Source organism: Nomascus leucogenys, chromosome 9 (assembly GCF_006542625.1).
Source record: "Nomascus leucogenys isolate Asia chromosome 9, Asia_NLE_v1, whole genome shotgun sequence".
Lineage (NCBI taxonomy): Eukaryota > Metazoa > Chordata > Mammalia > Primates > Hylobatidae > Nomascus > Nomascus leucogenys.
Window position 1 is genome coordinate 59262856 of NC_044389.1, and position 18624 is coordinate 59281479.

An 18624-nucleotide genomic window follows, 5' to 3' on the forward strand; every position below is an offset into this window, starting at 1 on the left:
CTTCAGAATTTAAAGGTAGGCCACTGCCCTGGTGTCTTTTGTCTCTTACATCATCAACACTCAGCAATGTGCTGGTCAAAGCACTCCTCCATCAGTGCTTATATTTCTGATTTCTACTCCCCTGGAAGGTATCTGTGCTCTAGCTGGACTATCTCTGTGCCATCTCATTATAAATCTTGCTGGTTCCATCTTCTACACTGTCACCCCTCCTTCTCCAAAACTGCTTCCTCCACCTGTAATATCACCACCCTTTTCCTATCAATCCAAATCTTAGCTTCCTTGTCCATCAAGACTTGACTCAGTGACTCTATTTCATCAACAGCTTTCCATTCTTTATCTATGGAGGTGAGGGGGAGGTGCTTAAGCCTCATTTTACCAGTTCTTCAGCCACAGTCCTGGGTTCAATTTGAAATGGATTTTTGGGCAGTTCCCCAAGACTTGGATCTGGTTGAGGACCCAAAGTCATCTTTTTCGTCTCCTTCCAACTACCACATTAGATCAGCTTGCTATTCTCACCTCTTAAAATAGCCAATCCTTTCTGACTTTTTCCCTTTCTTGCTTTTTCCTTTAACATCCTTTGCCCCTCCTGCTAGGGTAGCCTCATCTTTCTGCTGCTCTTCAGCTAGTTTGTTTCTTCCCTCATTGTTCAGTCTATCTTTGTCCTGCCTTTGCATTCATTCTTCTTTCCTCTTATCTCCCCAGTGGCTTTATTTTTTATTTTAATTTTTTTTTTTTTTTTTGAGATGGAGTTTCGCTCTTGTTGCCCAAGCTGGAGTGCAATGGCATGATCTCGGCTGACAGCAACCTCCGCCTCCTGGGTTCAAGCGATTCTCCTGCCTCAGCCTCCTGAGTAGCTGGGATTACAGGCATGCGCCACCACACCCGGTTAATTTTGTATTTTTAGTAGAGATGGGGTTTCTCCACATTGGTCAGGCTGGTCTCGAACTCCCAACCTCAGGTGATCTGCCCACCTCGGCCTCCCAAAATTCCGAGATTACAGATGTGAGCCACCCCACCCGGCTTGCCAGTGGCTTTTTATTATACAGGTATGTAAAGGTCCTATAAAGGTAGTTGTTTGCATTTGGCATCCTGCCAATAAATTGTACTCGTTAAGGCCAGATGGGTTTTACTCATGCTGTATATCCTTCTTTATCATTTACACATAGTAAATGCTCAATAAATGTTAAATGACTTATAGGATTGTATAGCTTTAGGAAATATTAGCAATCATGTAATAACTTTCTTCGTACACAGAGAGAAAACTGAGACGCAAAAAAGTTTACTTATTTGCCAAGATGGTTTCAGTCTTAGCAAATTGAGAGTATGTGCGTATCTGTTTGTATGTAAAGCCCCAGCTAGTAAGGAAGTAATTGCTTTCTCTGATTGTACCCTTTATACTTTTCTTTTCTTTTTTTTTTTTTTGAGATAGAGTCTCACTCTGTTGCCCAGGCTGGAGTGCAGTGGCATGATCTCGGCTCACTGCAAGCTCCGCCTCCTGGGTTCACACCATTCTCCTGCCTCAGCCTCCCAAGTAGCTGGGACTACAGGCACCCGCCACCACGCCGGGCTAAGTTTTTGTATTTTTAGTAGAGTCAGGGTTTCACCATGTTAGCCGGGATGGTCTCGATCTCCTGACCTTGTGATCTGCCCGCCTCAGCCTCCCAAAGTGCTGGGATTCCAGGTGTGAGCCACTGCACCTGGCCCCGCCCTTTATACTTTTCTATGAATCCTTAGCTCCCCTGTTAGACTGTTACCTTCCAGAAGCTAAAGACCCTTCATTGATTCCTTTTCTCTCTCTCTCTCCCTTTCCCTTCTTCCTTTTCTTTTTATTATTCATGGTGCTTAAACTATGCATAACAATTATGAAAATGAAAATGTGAATGAATAAAGAGGAAGATAAGTATTAGAGAGGATATTCTTACAAATCTTTGTTAGAAGCTATCTAGGCCAGTGTGCACATAGGTTACTAGAAAAAATCTGTTTAAAAACATAAGGCAAGCAGGTTAAGTTGGGCTCAGTCTGACCATGTCTTTCATATGCACATTTGTAATGTTTGGTAAATGTCTGTTGAATTGAATTAGATTGAGAAAAAAGGGAAATTCATGTTTTTCTTTAACTTTTAAACCTTTAAAAATTAACCAAATTTTAGTTAAAGTCTTATGTGTTTTTAGACACAAATTAATTTTGATATTTCCTATCAATGTTGCTGGAAATAACTTATTCAAGTAGCATGCTGACATGCTGTACCAAATGGGTCTTAGCATCAGTAAGAACTCTGCTTTCTTTCACAGCTGGTAGATTCCCAAGGCTTTGCCTCCTATGCAGGGGACACAATTTAATTTAAGAAATATTCATCTCATTTTAGTGAGCCCACAGTGTGATTGGAGAGGCATAATGAGAGACTTTCTATCAATTTTTGAAAAAACAAAACCTCAAAGGACATGCTGGATCTTAACTAATCCATAGACAGACTCTTCCACATCTCTCCCTTTGATGTAGTTCCAAACAGTGAACATCTTATCCAAAGGGCCGCAGTGCAGGGTCCTTGTTCTCCGACTTGGTTCATCCCAGGAGTCCATCCATCTCTTGTGCTCTGACATCCCAGGCATTTCTCAATGAAACAAAATGAGGCGAAGATTCTCTACTAAATCTAAGCACTGTTTCTCCCCCTCTTCTGATGACTTTCTCCACAAAGGCTACATTGGTACACTGTGGATCTTGATTTGTAGAATGGAAGTGATTCTTTTCTGCCTTCAGAGGAAACTTTCCTGACTTGGCAGACCGACGTGCAGAACACTCTGTCCTGGGCATCTGAACCTGAATTTGCACTTATGTCAACTACATTTTTTCATTCCTCAATATCTATTTGTTTTCTTCTCCATTTTCAGCTGTATTTTTTTCTTGGAGATTTATGAGATTATTTAATTTTTTTTTTTTTTGAGACAAGGCTTCATTGTGTTAGCCAGGCTAGAGTGCAGTGGCATGATCACAGCTCATTGCAGCCTTGACCTCCCTGGGCTCAGGTGATCTTCTCACCTCAGCCTCCCAAGTAGCTGGGATTAAAGGTGCACACCACCACACCCGGCTAATTTTTGTAGAGGTGGGGTTTTGCTATGTTTCCCAGGCTGGTCTCAAACTCCTGAGCTCAAGTGATCTGCCCGCCTCAACCTCCCTAAGTGCTGAGATTGCAGGAGTGATCCACCATGCCTGGCCTAAACCTTTATTTTTGAATGCTCCTTGGTGCATGTATATTAATTTATATTCGTAATTTCTATGTTATATATATGTATATATGAATGTGTGTGTGTATATATATATATATATATATATATATTTTTTTTTTTTAAGTGAGGTTTTCCGGCATAGAAAAAAGCTTACATCCCAGACAATATAGGGCTCTGAGTGGAAATAAACAAGTTTTAGTTCTACCCTAGCTTTTACTGGCTATGTGACCATGGCAAGTAACAGCCTTCTTGAACCTCAGTTTCCAGTTTCCTCATCTTTCTTTCTTTCTTTTTTTTTTTTTTTTGAGACAGAGTCTTGCTCTGTCACCCAGGCTGGAGTGCAGTGGCATGATGATCTTGGCTCACTGCAACCTACACCTCTCAGGTTCAAGCGATTCTCCTGCCTCAGCCTCCCAAGTAGCTGGGACTGCAGGCATGGGCCACCATGCCTGGATAATTTTTGTATTTTTAGTAGAGATGGGGTTTCGCCATATTGGTCAGGCTGGTCTTGAACTCCTGACTTCGTGATCCGCCCACCTTGGCCTCCCAAAGTACTGGGATTACAGGCAAAAGCCACCGCGCCCGGCCAGTTTTCTCATCTTTCAAAGGCACCAGGCATGGTGGCTCACTTCTGTAATCCTAGCACTTTGGGAGGATGAGTCAGGTGGATCATTTGAGTCCAGGAGTTCAAGACCAACTTGGGCAACATGGCAAAACCCTGTCTCTACAAAAAATACAAAAATTTTCCAGGCATAGTGATGCATTCCTGTGGTCCCAGCTACTCAGGAGGCTGAGGTGGGAGGATCGCTTGAGCCCAGGAGGTGGAGGTTATGGTGAGCCAAGATTGTGCTACTGCACTGTAGCCAGGTGACACAGCCAGACAGTGTCTCAAAAAAAAAAAAGGAACATTCTTACCTACTGAAGTTGTTATAAGTATCCAACATAGTATAAGCTATGCAATAGTGCTTTGTAGGTATCCAGCATAGGTAGGCAACTCATATGCCAAAGATGATACTTGGCTGATTTTCTGTATCATGGCCAGCAGTTGCTACCTCACACTGAAATACTGAACAGATTATTCCCTGCCATCATAGAGCTTATATTCCAACAGAAGGGGACTGGCAATAAACATGTTTGTATATGCTAATTTCAGGGTGTGGTAAGTATTATTAAGAAAAAAAATCCCAATACGATATGTTCCAGAGTGATAGTGTCTGTGAGGTAGAGGTATGCCACATGGTGATTAGAGAAGGGTTTTCTGAGGAGATGACATTTGAGCCAAGACCTAATAAGAAATAAGAAGCCAGACATCTAAAGAGGTTTATAAGTCGAGCTGAGGTAGGAGAGTCTTAGAAAGTTCTAGAAACAAAAAGAAAGTCAGTGTTATTGGAGTACAGTAAGCGAGAGAGTAGTATGAGAAATGGAAAGGTAGGTCAAGGTCAGATCACATAAGGCCTCAGAAAGGACCTTGGACTGGATCTAAGTGCAGGGTGTGAGGGTAGATCGCACAAAGAGACTTTCTGTATTCATGGTAAAATGGACAGACCCATGGCAGGTACTTAAACCCTGGTAGGTTTTTAGTACTGGCTCTTAAAGCCACCTTCTTCCTCCCTCTCATGTACATTTCTAAGGCACTTCCTGGGTCTACAACAGGACAGGGCTTTCCAAAAGACAACTGTTAACCAAAAGACAACTGTCAACATCATTGTAACTTAGGGAATGATGCACAAAGAAACAGTAAATACTGTCTTTGCTGTTGGGAGAGTTTTCCCCCTCCACCCCATAACTCTTGATCTCTTGGGTTATTTTTCACTCTCAATTGACAAGACTTCCTGGGTTGCTTTTATCACTGTACTATGAGTAACTTGACTGAGGTCCTGCTCTGTAACAGGCATGCTAGCTCATGTAAGCATTACAAAACTCTGGGAAGTCCTACTATTATTTCCATTTTATAGATGGAGAGACTGGACTCTTGCTGAAGGTCATAAAACTACTAAGGTACACATCTAAGACCTTTTTAACTTTCAGCCTGAAAAATTTCTTTCAAAGTAAAAACTGCATTGTCACTTTGTGATACCAAAGAACCCTTCCATCTATGTTACCCCATATCTTGATCAACTGGTAAAAAAAAAAAAAAAAAAAAAGTGGAATGCATGAACTGTGTGCAACCATCAGACAACTTGGTGGCATCCTTAAGGTGCCCTGCTCAGTGAAATAGGGGGCACATCTACTTCTATTAACACTGGGAGTTCAACTGGGCTCTCTGCATCTTCCCAGGTCCTGCTTCCTGCTGCTTTTTACTTCTGCCAGACTCTGACCACTTTGGTTGTTTGGGTGGGGTATATCTCAACACATGGATAGGCCATGACAAAACCTCAACCCCCAAAGCCTGATACTCAAGGAGAAACACTAGACAAACATTAGATGGTTTAAAGCTAACAGGGACTGAAACCAGTTAAAAGAGGGAATCAGACATGAGCTGCAAACTGATAGAACAATGTTCTGCTGGGGCACATTAGATTCATGCCTCCCGACATGCTGATGAGCCCCAGTTATGAGCTGGGCACCACAACTGATGGTCTTTTATGAAGGAGTGCTCATTACGCCAAACTTTATCTCATTTTGTTTGTCCCTTTCTAGCCCTTGCTTTGTTCACAATGTAGTACATCTGCTCTGCTCATCCAGCTTCATCTACTGCTGAGTTGGCTGTGTCCACGCTCAATCTGTCTGCTCTGGTTTCATGATGGTCACTAGCATTCACTTCCCCTGCAAGGTCTACTTTCTGGCTTTCCTAATAGTACACTCTCTTGGCACGATCCTGGGAACTCCACATAACAGTTGTTACCCTCAAAGCCATTGCTACCGGCTAGGGTCTTGGCTCAGTTGGCCTCATCTCTCACTCATTCTTGGTTCCTGGAAACCTGGTACAGACAAATCCTAGCATTCTAAAGATCTCAAAATTTAAAAATCATTGTGACATAAATTTGAAGTCAAAACCCAGGCAATTTAAGTGGAAATAAGCATTCTTCAGGTTAGTCAAAGTGCCTAGCACTTTGTATATTAAAGTGTATCCTGAGCCACACATTTGCTAGAAGGTAAGAAGAAAAATTGGATTCTAGAATCAATTGCCTTTCTCTTTTCCTTTGAAAAGTTAAAATTTTTAATGAAAGAAGTTGTATGGGTACAATGTAAGCTTTTATCATCTTGCATGTGTCCTCTGAGAGGTTCACATTTTTGAGGCCTTGTCTCATGGAAACTGGGAAATGAGCTTCTGGAATTCAGACCCAGGATCTGGCTGCATTCCAGAAATAAATATACATAGTGGGTGTTGAGATAGATAATTAAAAGAATAGGAGAGTGTGCAAACTTTTGAGAATGAGAAGGCAGAAAATAGACTCTTTTCTCTCATGCCTTGCTTTTGCTTTTGTTTATTTTTTATATTTTTACTTTTGAGTATCAGCTAGTGAGTAGCAGGGCAAAAACAAGGCAGCCATTGATCTAAGTGTAAGACAGCAGGAGGAAGGTTAAGAGAATGAGTGTTATTCTTTAGGACTACATTCATAGTTGCATGGCGGTGCTCTTGGCTCAAAGTCTACAATTAAATCAGTTGTTGGCACTCCCTTGAAAGCATCACTATCACAGTTTCCCCTACATATGTAAGTCAATAAATTTGACCTTTAAGAAGGACAGTTGGTGTAAACCCCCTCCAGTGGGCCAACACATATTGCAAATTTCTGAACTCAGGCACTGCAAAGTACTACTGCCACCTTGCTTCTTTAACAGAGAAGGCAAAATAAACAGAGGAGGATTCTGTGGTATAAAAAAGAAAAAAATACATTATTTATATTTAAATAAATAAAATTATTTATAGAGCATTATTTATATGTGTCAGTCTCTGCTGTGGGTCAGGTACTATGTTAGATTCTTTTATTTATTATTTTGTGGAATGAGATTTGTTTTTATATACGAGCAAAGAGGTTTTTCATAAAAGATGGAGCCAAGATTTAAAGCTAACTCATTTCATTCATTATCATATTTAGTTAACACATCATTTATTGAGTGCCTAAAATCTGACGGCACTGGGAAACAACAGAAGATGAGGTCGCTGCACCCTAAAGGAGCATGTTCTCTTTTTTTCTTCTTATACCACTGCAACTGACCCGTCCACATCTCCTCACCTTCATTTCTGCGTGCATTGGCTGGACTTCCAGCTGTCAGCATCTGCAATTCTTTGCTTGAAGCCCTCTGCCACGGTAATGACACCAAGAGCAACCCTCCATGACCACCTGGAGTTGGTACGTAAGCAGCTTAGTTCTTTCGTCTCTCAGGTGGGATGACTCTAAGGTGTATCCACTAGCACCTAGAATTTCTTCAGAATCCAACTCCAGTTGCCCACAGTTGTAGCTGGCTTGATCAAACATCTATGTCAGCTGCCTTCCCTTTTCTACCTCATGTTCCCACTTCCCTGTCAGCTTTCTTTACCCCCAGGTAAACTACTTGCATTTGAAGTCTTGTCTCAGGGTCTCTTTCTGAGGAAATCCAAACTAAGATGACCACCATTTAGAGAATGCTTACTAAGGGATAGCCAGACTCTAAAGACTAATGTAGATCTATCAGTTTCCAAAATCTGTGATCTTTGGACCATTGCACTGTACTATGGAATTCAAGCGGAAGGAATCCCATAGAATCTTACACCTAATCTTTTCGTGGGTGCTAAGAAAAGTGGAAATCCATCCCCAGACAGGATATTTTGTAGTTCTCCCTTTCGGCCTTCACTCTCTCACGGGATGGGTGTGTCTTCTCCTTCTCCGTGGAATTGACTGAAAAGTCTCATTCTGCTTTTATCATCACTTCATTTCTCTGAATGAATCAAGCATTTCTGAATGAAATCAAGATTTTCTCCCTCCCCTCTGAGAGTAGGATCCACTCTCTTATTCTATAGGTTCTCTTTTGTTCTATAAGTTAATGGTTAAGGAAAATGTGACCTCCCTGAACAGAATAGATAGAGAAAACTATTCATTTGGGGCTCTCTGAGGAGAGAAATTCTTTTCTAGAATTTTATTTGTTTTGCTTCTTTTCTTACTTAATTCATACTGCAACATAGACTAAAAAGAAAAGTGGATACATAACTGTTTTTTAAGTCCAGAATATTTGACAATATAATGTGGTAGTGGTGTGAAGTTTTGCACCTAAGCAGGTAATAGAATATGACATAGTTTCCGACCTACCCTGCCCTTGAAATAACAGAATAACTTTTTAACACTAACATGCGTTTCTTTGAATAACTTGTACCACTGCCAAATTCCACACAAGAAGCTTCTTTTCTTTAGGGGCTGCTTCTCCACAATGTGAATATTCTTTGACTCACTATGTTGTCCATTTCCAATTTCCTTGTTTTTTGCTTGAGTTCACTGAAGACTGACAAACAGTAGCTTCATGTGACAGCCATTAGTCTGCTTTAAACCTCAGCTTGATCTTGAATGGATAGAATAATGAATAGATTTTGTGTCATATAATTCATGTTGTCAGTTATATGAAATTGGCAGTTAAAGAGAAACTAAATATGCTTCCAGTCCTCTCTTTTCTAAATTCATATTTGAATATAATAATGCAAAAGGCATTGTTCCTTCTTTTAGTTAAAGCATTTTTGTAGCAGTCTGAACTGTGAATAATAAACATATGCTCTATTAAAAAATAGAAGGTGAGGAAGGTAAGTGTTTGACTCTTTGTATTGAGAATTAACAAGTGGTTTTAAAAATTGAGCTTGTATGTGTGTGTGAGCACAGGGAGGGGTATTTCATCATAATGAGGGAGGCCTTGGCAACTTAGTGTTCATTCTAACTCCATTGATTGCCGAACACATTCATGCCTGCTCTAGCTCCAGGGAGGCTGTGGAACAGGAAATAAGAGATTCAAAAAGCAGCACAGAAGAAAATCATCTCCTCTCCTTCCATCTCCCAAGGAGAGAAAAATATGCTTTCTTTTTGGTCAAAATTGCTTGGTTTGTCCTATTTATGCTGTCATTTCAGAGAGATTAAAAGTACACTTTTTCATACATTGCAAGTGGGAATGTAAAATGGTGTAGCCACTTTGAAGAAACAGATGGCCATTTCTTAAAATGTTAAACATAGAGTTACCATATCACCTAACAGTTCTACTCTGAAGTATATACCCAAGAGAAATAAAAACATATATCTGTACAGAGACTCATACTCAAATGTTCATAGCCTCAGTATTCACAATAGCCATAAATAGAAAAAATCCAAATGCCCATCAACTGAATAAACAAAATGTGGTATAGCCATATAATGGAATACTATTTGGCAATAAGAAGGAACTGAGTTACAACATGTATGAACTTCGAAAATATTATGCTCAGTGAAAGACACCAGACACAAAGGAACACATATCATATAACTCCACATATATGAGATACCCAGAAAAGGCAATTCTAAAGGGACAGAAAGTAGACGAAAGATTGCCTAAGGCTATGGACAGGAATAGAGAGTGACTATAAATTGGTACACGGTTTCTTTCTGAGATAATGGAAATGTTCTGAAACTAGGTGTTCTGAAAGTAGATAGTTGCCAACTCTGTAAATATAGTAAAAATCAATGAATCATAAAGAAAAACACTACTTCTATTCTGGTAACAAAAATTAGAAGAAAAAAAAGACAGAAATTATAGTAAACCACAAAGTAAATTATTACCCACCATGTTAACCACTTAGGATTGATTTTTTTTTTTTTTTTTTGAGACAGAGTTTCGCTCTTTTACACAGGCTGGAGTGAAGTGGCACAATCTTGGCTCACTGCAACCTCTGCCCCAGGTTCACGCCATTCTCCTGCCTCAGCCTCCTGAGTAGCTGGGATTATAGGCACCTGCCACCATGCCTGGCTAATTTTTGTATTTTTAGTAAAGACAGGGCTTCGCCATGTTGACCAGACTGGTCTTGAACTCCTGACCTCCGTGATCTACCTGCCTCAGCCTCCCAAAGTGCTAGGATTACAGATGTGAGCCACTGCACCCAGCCAGTATTGATTTAATTAACTGAAATTTAATGTAGTAGAGGAAAATAACCAAAATGAAGCTCTAAAACATGTCACAGAGTCCTAATTATTCAAAGAATCATAAAGATGTGATTTACACCATTCAATAGAAAAACTGCAAAAAATTTGTGCAGAATCAAAGAAAGCAGGCACAACAATGTATATTCTTAATTATTTCATTTATATAAATTTTTAAAACTAGTCATTGGTGAAAGAAATCAGACCAATCATTGCCTCTGTGGTTGGAGACTGACTAGGGCACAAGGGATGATGTGCACTAGTGCCCTTTTGATGCATGAAAGTTTTAAATTTCTGGGATGATGGAAATGTTCTATATGTTAATAGTGATATATGCTATGTGGATATATGCATTTGTCAAGAACTCATTGAACTGTTTCCTTAAGATCTGCACATTTTACTGCACGTAAGTTATACCTTAAATAAAATCTGATAAATAAAATGAGAGACAGGAAGAAATTGGCCATTGGAAGCACAAAACAAAATTGAAAGTTTAGAAATGGACCCATTAGATATATAATAATTTAGGATGAAAGAAGAATTTTTAAAGGTTTTTTTAGAAACAGGGTCCCACTATGTTGCCCAAGCTAGAGTGCAGAGGTTATTCCCGGGCACAGTAATGGTACACTGCAGCCTTGAACTCTTCAGCTCAAGCCATCCTCCTGCCTCAGCCTCTGAGTAGCTGGGACTATAGGCGTGCGCCACCATGTCTAGCAGAAATTTTAAATCAGTGAGGGCAAAAAGAGATTTTTAAATAATAATATTGGGACCAGGAAAGATAAAAGCTGGAGTCATTTCATTCCTAACACCAAAATTAGGTCAGATGAATAAAAGATTCAGATAGAAAAAGTGAAATAAGTTTACTTCATATATTTTTGTATTGTTTGGAGACTTTTACAGCAAATACATTTTAAATTTTTTGTGGTAAAATATACATAACATAAAATTAACCATTTTAGCCATTTTTAAGTATACAGTTCAGTGGCATCAAGTACATTCACATTGTGTGCACTTACCACCATCCACCTCCAGAACGTTTTCATCTTCCCAAACTGAAACTCTGTACCCATTAAGAACCAATTCCCCATTCCTTCCAGTCCCTAGCCCTTAGCCCCTGGCAACCGCCATTCTACTTTCTGTCTTCGTAAACTTGATTACTCTAGGTGCTTCATATGAGTGGAATCATACAATATTTGTTCTTTTGAGACTGGCCTGTTTTACTTAGCACAGTGTTTTCAAGATTCATTCACATTGCAGCGTGTGTCAGAACTTCATTTATTTTAAGGGTGAATAATATTCCATTGTATCTGTATACCATATGTTGTTTATTCATTTATCCATTGTTGGATATGTAGGTTGTTTCTGCCTTTTAGCTATTGTGAATAGTGAGCTATGTACATTTGAGTTTAAGTCTTTGTATAGATATGTTTTTGTTTTTGAGACAGAGTTTCGCTTTTGTCATCCAAGCTGGAGTGCAATGGCACGATCTCAGCTCCCTGCAACCTCCGCCTCCCAGGTTCAAGCAATTCTCCTGCCTCAGCCTCCCAAGTAACTGGGATTACAGGTGCCTACCACCACACCCAGCTAATTTTTGTATTTTTAGTAGAGACGAGTTTTCACCATGTTGGCCAGGCTGGTCTCAAACTCTTGACCTCAGGTGATCCACCTGCCTTAGCCTCCCAAAGTGCTGAGATTACAGGCATGAGCCACCGTGCCCAGCCTAGATATATGTTTTTAATAATAATAAGAAGAACTTGTGTGTACAGATATTTTGGTGAGTTCCTTCTTTCAATTCCATGGGGTCTATACCTAGAAGTGGCATTGATGAATCAAATGGTAATTCTAAGTTTAATTTTATAAAGACCTGCCATACTGTTTTCCACAGTAGCTGCACCATTTTACTTTCCCACCAGCAATGTGCAAGGGTTCTAATTTATACACATCCTTGCAAACGCTTGATATTTTCTATCTTCATTTTTCTCTAATTAATTTTCTTCTTTTGTTTTTAAGAGACAGGGTCTTGCCCTGTTGCCCAGGCTAGAGTGGTGTCACATGATCATGGTTCATTGTAGTCTTGACTTCCTGGGCTCAAGTGATCCTCCTGCCTCAGCCTCCAGAGTAGCTGGGACTACACATGCATGCCACAATGCCTGGCTATTTTTTTTTCATTTTTTGTAGTGACGGGATCTCACTACGTTGCCCAGGCTGGTCTCGAACTCCTGGCCTTAAGTAATCCTCCCAAAGTGCTAGGATGAGCCACTGTGCCCAACCAATAATAGCATTCTTAACAGGTATGATGTGGTATCTCATTTTGTGATTTTGATTTGCATTTCCCTAATATTTAGTGTTGCTGAGTATCTTTTCTTGTGCTTATTGGCCATCTATATGTCTTCGCTGGTGAAATGTCTGTTGCAGCCCTTTGTTCATTTTTTAAATGGGAATATTTGCTTTTGGTTGTTGTATTGTAGTTTTTTATGTATCCTTGATATTAACCCTCTATCAGATGTGTGATTTGCAAATATTCTCTCCCATTCTGTGGGCTGCCTTTTTACTCTGCGGATAGTGTCTTTTGATGCATGAAAGTTTTAAATTTGGATAAAGCACACTACTTTTTCTTTTGTTGTCTGTGTTTTTGATGTTAGATTCAAGGAATCATTGCCAAGTCCAATGTCATGAAAGTTTCCTCTATTTTTTTCCAAGAGTTTTCTAGTTTTAGCTTTGACATTTAGGACTTTGGTCTAGTTTTAATTTTTGTGTTTGTGTGTGTTTGTGTGTTTTCTTTATGAGATGGAGTTTCGCTCTTGTTACCCAGGCTGGAGTGCAGTGGTGCCGTCTCGGCTCACTGCAACCTCCGCCTCCTGGGTTCAAGCGATTCTCCTGCCTCAGCCTCCTGAGTGGCTGGGATTATAGGTGTCTACCACCACGCCTGGCTAATTTTTGTATTTTTAGTAGAGGCAGGGTTTCACCATATTGGCCACGCTGGTCTCGGACTTCTGACCTCAGATGATCCACCCGCCTGGGCCTCACAAAGTGCTGGGATTACAGGTGTGAGCCGCTGCACCTGGCCTGATTTTTTTGTATGATATAAGGTAAGGGTTCAACTTTATTATCTGGTATGTGGATATCCAGTTTTTTCAACACATATTTCCTACTGAGTGGTCTTGGCACTCTTGTAGAAAATTATTTGGCCATTTATAGCCAGAGTTGATTTCTGGACTCTCTCTATTGTATTGGTCTAAATGTCTGTCTGTATGCTGTTATAACACTGTTTTGATTACTGTAGCTTTGTATTAAGTAAATTTTGAAACAAGGAAGTGTGAAACCTACACATTTGTCTTTTTAAAGACTTTTTTTCTTAGTACTTGGGGTCCTTTGAGATTCTACATGAATTTTAGGATAGATATTTTTATTTCTGCAGTAAATGCCATTGGGATTTTGACGGAGATTACATTGAATCTCTAGATTGTTTTGGTTACTATTGACATCTTAACAATATTGTCTTCCATAAATGCAGGGTGCCTTTCAATTTGTGTCTGCTTTCTTTCAGCAATGATTTACAGTTTTCATGCATGCTTTTTGCCGCCTTGGTTAAGTTTATTTCTAAGCATTTTATTCTTTTTGATGCTATTGTACATGGAATTGGTTTTTTTTATTTCCTTTTTGGATTGTTCATTGTTAGTGTATAGAAATGCTAATTTTTGTGTGTTGATTTTGCATTTTGCAGCATCACTGAATTTGTTTATTAATTCTAACAGCTTTTTTTGGTGGAATCTTTGGAGGTTTCTACATATAAAATAATGTCAACGGAGATAATTTTACTTCTTCCTTTCCTGTTTGGATGACTTTTATTTCTTTTTCTTGCCAACTGCTCTGACTAGAACTTTCAGTTCTATGTTAAATACAAGTGGTAAAAGTGGATATCCTTGTCTTATTCCTGATTTCAGAGGAAAAGCTTTTAGTCTTTAGCCATTGAGTCTGATAATAGGTCTGGATTTTTTATATATGATCTTTATTAGGTCACACTTTAAAAAAATCTATAAAAGTATCAAAAGATGGATAAATATTTACATATTTATAGATAAATATAAATAAACATTTATGTCATTTGGGGGAAGATAATCTTAATAACCAAAGCCAAAAATTATAAGGGAAAGAGAAAGATGATAGATTTTACTCTGTACAAAATTGAAAATATCTACATAGCAAAAGCTTCATTAATTAAAATGATATAATAAATAGGGATAAGATCCTTAATACTGTATAAAAAGAACTCTTATATACACATATAAGGAAAAATCCACACACAAAAGCTACATTGGCAAAGGACGTGAAAATGAGATTCACAAAAAAGAATAATCAAGTGTCAAAGAATATATAGGAAAAGAGTTTATCTTCTCTAGTGATTACAAAGAGAAATGAAATTAGATTTTTTTAACCTATAAGACTGAAAAAAATGAGGAATAGTGATAATATGCACTCAATGTAGTAATTTCATATCCTTTCAGTAGGAATAAAAATTGGTTCAGTCTTTTTTGGAAGGCACCAAGTATTAACTCTTGAAAATGTGCATCCCCAGCAACTATAGTTGTCCCTCAGTATCACTGAAGAATTGGTTCCATTTGGTACCCTACAGGTACCAAAACCCATGGATGCTTAAGTCTCTTAAATAAAATGGTATAGTATTTGCATATAATCTACACATATCCTTTTGTACACTTTCTTATCTTTTAATTTTTTTTGAGACAGAGTCACACGCTGTTGCCAGGCTGGAGTACAGTGGTGCAATCTCGGCTCACTGCAACCTCCAACTCCCTGCTTCAAGCGATTCTCCTGTCTCAGCCTCCTGAGTAGATGGAATTACAGGCATGTGTCACCACGCCCAGCTAATTTTTGTATTTTTAGTAGAGAACAGTTTCACCACGTTGGTCAGGATGGTCTCGATCTCCCGACCTCGGCCCCCCAAAGTGATAGGATTACAGGTGTGAGCCACCGCACCCGGCTTATCTTTTCTTTTCTTTTCTTCTTTTCATTTCTTTTCTCTTTTCTTCTTTTCTTTTCTTTTCTATTTTTGGGACAGAGTCTCACTCTGTTGCCCAGGCTGGAGTGCAGTGGCACGATCTCAGCTCACTGCAAACTCTGCCTCCCAGGTTCATGCCATTCTCCTGCCTCAGCCTCCCAAGTAGCTGGGACTACAGGCGCCTGCCACCACTCCCAGCTAATTTTTGTATTTTTAGTAGAGACGGGGTTTCACCGTATTAGGCAGGATGGTCTCGATCTCCTGACCTCGTGATCCACCCGCCTTGGCCTCCCAAAGTGTTGGGATTACAGGCGTAAGTCACCAGCGGCGCCCAGCCCTTTTGTATACTTTACATCATCTCTAGATTACTCATGATACTAATACAATGCACACACATTGCTTCATTTGCATGGATTCAACATAGTACTTGTACACATAGTACACACAGCAAATTCAAGTTTTGCTTTTCAGAGATTTGTGGAATTTTTTTTCTGAATATTTTTGATTCGAGGTTGGTTGAATCCATGGATGCAGGACTGATGCACATGAAGAACATACTGTGTATACCTCTGGGTTTATGCTAAGGAAATAATTGTGCAATAGATATGTACAAGTATGTTTAGTAATATATCTAAAAGAGCAAAAACTTTGAAAAAACTATCAACTATGTCTATCAACTATGGTGCCACTGAAAATAATGATGCAGATTATCGATTTATAGATATACATGTCATATGGTTTGGATCTGTGTCCCCACCAAATTTCATGTCAAATTGTATTCTCCACTGTTGGAAGTGGAGGGAGGTGGTTAGATCACAGGAATGGATTTCTCATGAATGGTTTAGTACCATCCCCTTGGTGCTGTTCTCGTGATAGCAAGTGAGTGAGCTCTCGTGAGATCTGGTTGTTTAAAAGTGTGCAGCACCTCCTCCCTCACTCTCTCCTTCTCCTGCTCCTTACATGTGAGATGCCTCATTCCCCCTTTGCCTTCCACCATGATTAGAAGCTTCCTGAGGCCTCTGCAGAAGCAAAAGCTGCTATGCTTCCTGTACAGCCTGCAGAACCATAAGCCAACTAAACCTCTTTTCTTTATAATTTTTTTTTTTTGAGATGGAGTCTCGCTCTGTCTCCAGGCTGGAGTGCAGTGGCACGATCTCGACTCACTGAAACCTCTGCCTCCTGGGTTCAAGCGATTCTCGTGCCTCAGCCTCCCCAGTAGCTGGGATTACAGGCACGCACCACCACGCCCAGCTAATTTTGTAATTTTAGTAGAGACAGGGTTTCACCATGTTGGCCAGGATGGCCTCGACCTCCTGACCTCATGATCTGCCTGCCTTAGCCTCCCAAAGTGCTAGGATTACAGGCGTGAGCCACCATGCCTGGCTTTTTTCTTTTCTTTTCTTGAGATGGTGTCTCACTCTGTTGTCCAGGCTGGAGTGCAGTGGCACGATCTCCGCTCACTGCAAGCTCCGCCTCCCAGGTTCATGCCATTCTCCTGCCTCAGCCTCCCAAGTAGCTGGGACTACAGGTGCCCCCCACCAAGCCCAGCTAATTTTTGTATTTTTAGTAGAGAAGGGGTTTCATTGTGTTAGGCAGGATGGTCTCGATCTCCTGACCTCGTGATCCGCCTGCCTCGGCCTCCCAAAGTGCTGGGATTACAGGTGCCTGCCACCGCGCCCGGCTATTTTTTATATTTTTAGTAGAGATGGGGTTTCACGTGTTAGCCAGGATGGTCTCGATCTCCTGACCTCGTGATCCGCCCGCCTGGGCCTCCCCAAGTGCTGGGGTTACAGGCATGAGCCACTGCACCCGGCTGCACATGGCTTTTCTGTGTAAGTTACTCAGTCTCTGGCATTTCTTCATAGCAGTGCAAGAACGGACTAATACAACATGGAAAGATATTATATATTCATATTCATATATTTTTGAGTAAGAGAAGTAGGTTGCCAAGTTACATGCGTAGTACAATCCCAGTTTTATTATGTTTAAATATTTATTTTTGACAAAATTTGGTAGGATATGTATATAAAAGTATTAAAACTGTGTCTTAGTAGTGGGATTTTAAGTGATTCATATTTTCCTCTTTTGTGTCTTTTTCTGAAGTCTCTACAATGAACATGTGATCTTGTTAGAGTAATGGTTTTTGTTAAATGATAATATTACTTTTTCAGTAGCGTTAAGTACATTGTTGTGCAACCATCACCAGTATCCGTTTCCAGAACTTTTTCATCTTCCCATACTGAAACCCTGTAATCATTAAACAGTAATTCCCCTTTGCCCCCTCCTCATAGTGATAATTGTTTTAAATCAAGAAAATTCTACATTTAATAATTTATCTTTTTTCCCCCTTCCCAACTACACGTATACTTTTAAGAAAAGAACAGTTTTATTGAGATATAAATCAAATGCCATACAATTATCCTATCACACACACACTTTGGAAGTTCTGTGACCCTCTTTGTAGTTTGTTTGTTTGTTTGATGGAAGCATTTTTACCAGGCAGAAAGTACAACGTTGGAAGTGAATGTTCTTGAATTTATTGGAGACAAATTATAGAGGAATAATGATATGTGAATTTTACCTACCATACACCTGCATCCTGTATTTGGACAGGAGCTCTGTGTACCTTCAAAAACTGTTCAAAACTGGTTTTAGGTCCAGCTCCCTGTGAAAGTTGAGTTAAGCTAAAAAGCAGGAATCTATTAACAGGTCAGCAGCAGCAGGGGGCGGGGACTGGAAAGGGCCTGGAGCAGCTGCGGTTCATTTGGGAGTTTAAAATTGGCTTTTCTTTTATTCTCTTATTCCTGCTACCTCCATAGAATCCAGGAAGAATAGGGATGTTTTTTCCTACATTTGATTGTAACAGGCCAAAATCTCTTTGAACATAACCAGTAAAGGAAAGAAGCATCCGTGGCCATCAAACTGGGTAAAATGGTAACATAATCTCTGATGTGTAGTTTGAATCCTATTAATTATAATTGTGTAGAATTGTACAGTGAGAATGCTTTGGGAGTTTTTAACGCTAGGTTTTTCAAAGACTACATTCCTCATTAGACCTTCCCCATTAAGGCATGCTTGAGTGATGCTACACAGCCGAATAGTTGGGATTTTTTCCCCCTCTTGTCATAGTCTGAAGACAAAGGATTCTTCCGCTTGCCAAAGTTCCAGGGAGCCTAGGTTGAGCCGCTGTGACAGCACTTCGGCAGGGAGTTTTTATTCAGTCTTCGATTTGCCGTCAGGCCTCATTCACGAAACAGGATCAAGTTGGGGCAGTACACGGAGAGAAAAAAATCAACAGAGGAAAATCTCGCACAGC